Source organism: Coenobita brevimanus, chromosome 49, assembly GCF_032717465.1.
Source record: "Coenobita brevimanus isolate Jiangsu-jjx chromosome 49, ASM3271746v2, whole genome shotgun sequence".
Lineage (NCBI taxonomy): Eukaryota > Metazoa > Arthropoda > Malacostraca > Decapoda > Coenobitidae > Coenobita > Coenobita brevimanus.
The window spans coordinates 1,710,028-1,716,027 of record NC_137002.1 but is presented as its reverse complement, the minus strand read 5'-3'; positions in this window follow the sequence as shown (position 1 = coordinate 1,716,027).

The following is a 6,000-nucleotide window of genomic DNA, read 5'->3' as shown; positions in this document are numbered from 1 at the left end:
TTAGAATCATATACATATTCTGATTCACATCTTCACACTTGGTGCGGTGCCACATCTCACACAAATAACAATGAAAAGTTGCCAACTTTCACAACTACTTGGCAAACCCCACACCTAGGCTTATAAACATCTCACATACACACTGTATTACAACTTAATGCACAGGCGCTATCCTTCATTACCATTCAGCAAACCCCACACTTAAAAAATATCTCACATAGATAACAATATAATGCAAAGTCGCTATCCTTCATAACCACTTGGCAAACCCCACACTCATAAACATCTCAAATAAATAACATGATGCAATGTCGCTATCCTTCATTACCACTGGGCAAACCCCACACTTATAAACATCTCACATATATAACAACATATTTCAAGGTCGCTATCCTTCACCACCACTGGCAAACACCACTTACAAGCTCGGTCATCACTGGGTGTTCACCTCCAACTTTGGCGTCTTCACGTCTTTCTTCTTTACTCCTCGTGGCCATCATTCCTCACTTGTTTACTTCGTACCTCTTAAGTCTTTTGTTCCACACCTGCCTAGTATTTTCACTGCCACTGTTGTATCACTCTTACTTTGATTTAAACCATATTTATTTCAATAATACCTGATGTTTACATACCGCTACAGAGCACCTTTACCAAAACACACCTACGAGTATTTGCTTACCTCATGCTTTTCCCTGGGTGGAGTAGAGGCTGGATAAGATAAAGGACAATTTGAATGATCTTAAAAGTATGGCGCTTGGGTTCACTATACTTTAACTTCTGTCAGGAATATTTCCATCAATGCCCGTATCGCTCTTCTGCTGGTTTGGAGTCCCCTCGACTTTCGCCGACACACGTTACAAGCACTGTTTCCATTTGATGCAGACGCGCCGTAAGGTTGCTTTGGCCACTAACAGACTCGTTTTCATTTTTTGCATCAGCGCTTTGGCCACGAAGAGGAACTGCATCAACACACAAACAACTCGCGTAAGTGTTAAGGCTGGAAGTTCTGGGAACCGTATTCACAGGATTTCTAGCACCTCGCTTTCTTAGCCGTTCGTTTTGCATATTACATTATTCTTTTGTGATTATTTCATAACGATAAAATACAAGAATATTTTCAAAACGGACATCCAAGAAAATTTGTTTACCATATGCAGAAATTAGTACGGAAAATGTTCAGGGGAGCCTCCTTGTCTAACAATTATGTCTTTGGTGGGGTGCAATGAACACTCTCCATACAAAGCTCTGATCTCATTACAATAACGTTTAGAAACCGCCTTCAGCCTGAGGACGTTATACTGAAGCCTGTTGTATTCTTGCTATCACTTGACGATTTATGCCGCTTAGGCACTCACTGTATATACAGCCCTTATAAACCCCCTTCACTAATCTGGTGTTTCCTAAGCTTAATAAATTCTTGTGGTTGCTGAAGTAAAAAAAAAATAATAAGTACCCTGGTTGAATGGTATAAGCTGTCTCCATGTAGCTGCATTCTCTTGTCAAACTGTGGTCTACCGTGTTATCACATATTATACTGTACAGCAATAATTTATCTGTATTACTGAACAAAAAATAAAAGTTCATTGTCAACCAGGTTTCAGTGAAATACCATTTAATACTCTACACTCTAATCCCTTTTCCGTCCAGACCTATAAAGCAAAAATTAGTATTCTCAGTCCCTCGTGAGAACAACTGGTCAACTTTGGAACTGTTTACCATAACCAAAATTACGATTGTTTTAGTACAATGCCTCCAACACCTTAGGGATAATATTTTGATTGGCGGTTTTTTGTTCCACTCTCACAAGAAAGGGATACTTTCTGCACGCTCTTCAGCCTTCAAGTTTTTCATTTTCATTAAAAATATACTGCAGCAAGAACACAGTATCGTCTGCAAACATCAGTCTATCTATCTATATATTGCCAGACGCGTCAATCGGGTATGGGATGGCCACAAACAAATCGCCTCCATGTCGCCCTGTCCCCCGCCATTTCACTGCCCTGCTCCCAACTCACACCCCTCTCTCTCATACACCTCTCCACTCCATCCCTCCATCTCATCCTCTGCAAACATCATATCCAAAATACAATACTCTACCCTTCACTTTTCATCACCGTTGTCATCTCCCCTTTCCACAACTCTAAACTCAACGCTCAGATCCTCAAGTGCATATATATATATATATATATATATTATCTTCCCAAATGTACCTTAACTTCACGGTGCCATGAATTACTGCCCTTAAATGAAAGAAATATACCCACATTTTGAAAAATGGATAGATCCAACAGTTTTGGTCTGATTTGGACCCTCTTCATGGAACAGGGAAAAAGGATTCAATCTGGGCTGATTCAGTAGCTATGGTAGATATAACGTTCTTCCCTAAACCAGTCACTGACACCTGCATCACAATTTTGATGATAATTGCCCCTTCATTGGATGGTATTTTTCCATTTCACAGTTGAATAACATAAGGCCATTTCTAACTGGCTTTGTGGACTTTGTAAAATATTTCCTCAAGTTATATATTCAGCACATTACACATCAATATTCCCCTGTATTTTAGTTATATAAACGAAGTCAGTAATAATTTGAGAGAATGTTAAGACATAATATGCAAAACGATCCCTAACTGGCCCCAAACATGGACAGTTATGATTGTGCAGGCATATCTGTTATGTATGGATGTGACTGAAGGCTTGCGCAAATGGCTGAAGAGCTTCCAACATGGTGTGACATTTTCTTGTCAGTCATGACCCTTTACAATCATGTACAACAGTTTATGGGAATGATTTCACAAACATGGTCAGGCAAAAAGGTCGGGTGTGTGAATTTTGATCTCTTTCGTCCTCACTCGTTCTTTTTTTCTCCTTGGGCTCTATGGTCTCCAGAACATGAAATGTTGCTATACCGTACATGTGTACATGCAGCCTCAGTACTCATATTTACATGGTGTGCCAAACAGTAACTGAAGACAGCACTATCTTGTTACCAGTGTATGGCCAAAACCAATGAATGCACAACCACCATGGTTGGACAATCATGACTGACCATGTATGGTGCCCTTAAGGAAAAGATGCTTCAAAGCCTTAAGTGCCATCTAGAATATGGCCCACAATCTCATGCTAGTCAGTATGTAATGGCAGTAGTAGCTGTAGTAACTGTAGCCCCAGGTTCACCTAAATGTGAACCTGGTGGGCTGCAGGCAGAAACTACCCTCCTCCCCTAGCTCACCATCCTCCTTTTGGAATGAGATAGACTCATATAAGCAGAGGGCTCAATCACCCAGTTATATCGATGCCACCACGTGAAGGCACCCCTCTGGAGTATCCAATTTTACCTCCACAAATGAAAGCATTAAGTTAGGTTTTAACCTCCTGAATCTGGTGACGTATTTGAAGTTGTCATTCCACCACCAGATGATTTTATTCAACCATGAAGGGATCTCTAGCAGCAATAGCAGTAAGCTGCAATATAGTAGCTACACCCTCAGGCTCATGAGAAGGTGAACCTGTTGGACTGCAGGCGTGAAGTTACCCATCTGCAGTCAACCATCCTTCTTTCAGGGGACAGGAAGGGAACTGAGGAAGGTTTGTATAATTGGGCTGTGGAATTGCTCAGTTGTAACAGTACAACCACATGAAGGTGTGTCTCTCCAGCACCATCTGTAGTGAAAGGGTTAATTACTGTAACACTACATCAAGCCTCCCCAAGATGAAAATAAATAAAAAATAATAAATAAAACTATCTACATGTACTAAGTATAAACTGGAAATACAAGTATTTGAATTCATGGTTTCAATCCCTTCAGTCCCAGGATGTCATTGTTACTTGATTCTGGTTACTGCCAAGCAATTTAATTCAAATCTGAAGAACCCTTGGAATGAAGGATTTAAAACTTGAAGAATGATCTCAAGATCTTGGCTGACTGTTGAAGGTTACAAAAATTGAGCCAAGGTATATAAACATGTACTTTTAAAGACTAAATAAAAATATCAGTGCATATGACACATCCCACAACACTATGTAATTGTGACATTTATTTGTGCAAGAAAACCTACAGTTTTTCAAAGCTCTTTCATCCCCAACCTAAACATAAATACTTATAGCCTAACAATTCCTTGAGCATCATAGATCACATTAAGTGAAAATCCCACTTATTCATAATGTCAATATTTACTGGGAACCATATAAAACTTCAACTGGTTAATCTTGAGTAATATGCACTAGGTCCAAAGTACAACACACAACAATCATTTCTACATTCATAATTCACAAGTTTATAATTTTAGAAAATTTCTACTTTAAAATCTGGACCCTCTTACCTGAAGTAATATAGTACTGCAGATTTTAAAAAATAAAACATACTTCAAAAATAAATAAATCAGTACAAAATAGATTATACCTCCAAAAAAAACTTGCCAAGCACAGCTTCAAAATGGAAAAATACTCTCACATCAGAAAGCTCTTCACATAATACATACTGTGGATAACATATTAGAAAAAAGGAAGCAACCAAAAAAAAAAAATCACTCACATTCAGAGATAAAATACTTTTATTCAAAAATGGCAGGAGCCATCAGTAAACACCCATGAGGTGCAGTGGTCATATATACTGTACAAAGGTCCTTGTGCCTTAACTGCACCTCAACACCTTGCAATAATACACCAACAACAGACTCCTAGTAACTCTGCAAAACATTATTAAACACATCACCATTTCTTATTAGCTTGCACCGAGCAACCATACATTTTTTCACTACTCTTGCAGACCACAACTTGTTCACAAATCTTTAACACACCAACAATTTCAGTTTAAGTGTTATTTCTATTTGATTATATTTCCTTCAGCACTGCTCATGCTTCATCACTTCTAGCAATACTGACTGGATTCCCTACTGGCTTTAAGTCACTGTCAGAGTCTCAATGGCATAACACCATTTCCTTTGCTACACTTTCAGTTCTTTCATTTTTGGTTCTTTCCTGCCATCCATTTTGAAACTTTAGTCTGTTTTTGCTTGATGGCACCTGGCCAAAACATCACAGCCTAGTTGAGTTACCAGCATCACAGGCAAATGTAAACGCACACTTCAATGCACTTTATTTTAGCACTGCACGTCCATGCACAGACAGCAACTGATGTCCGTGTGCTCCTTGCTCATGTGCGCGCCTACACAAGAACTGCGAGTAACTGGTAGCAGGGTAAACAAAAGACGCTCAGCAGCACAATAGAGACAGAGGCTAAGCTGTGCTGATTGAAGCCCTAACTGTGACCTTCGCATTTATCAAAGGTTCTCTTGTGTAAAAAGCCTCTGTGCGACATATCAGTTCTCCATGGAGATGCAAAAAATTATCAAAACTACACTTCATCTGTTCAGTTCACCAGAACAAACATCGATGACCATTAGGCCCTATATTCTCGTCGGCTTAGGAGGCATTCCAGCACTTCAACTTATCAGTATTTTTGCGCAGGGAAAGTTAATCTCTTGTATGTTATCTATGCAATGTATATCATTATCAGTCACAAATAACATACAAGGGAACAGCAAAGGTGAAATATGCAAAACAAACTGCTAAGAATGATGTACAAGGGAGCCTACTTAACCAATGAGAATATGGCCATAACTCCTGCAAGCAAAAGGGTGGGTAACTGAGCAAAGTCAGGACCGCCATGGGTCTGGTTGTGGGCTGATGGGTGGGAAGGGTAAACCATGACATCCAGACCTGAGAATGTGCTTGATTGTATATCTCTTGAGGCAATGTCCCGAGGCAACCACTTGACAATCAGTGAAAAGGCTGGCAGAAAGGAGGAAAAGACACCATGATTTAATCAGTTCTCTTTCAACTGTACTTCAGCCAAGGTAAGAAGGAAGTCAGATTATAAGTTAGGCAAGGTATGGAAGAAGTATGAGATACACAAGGCAAGGTAAAGAAGAAATCACGAGATACATTTGGCAAGGTAAGATAGAAGTTAGAACACAAAGCTTTACACAAAACAGT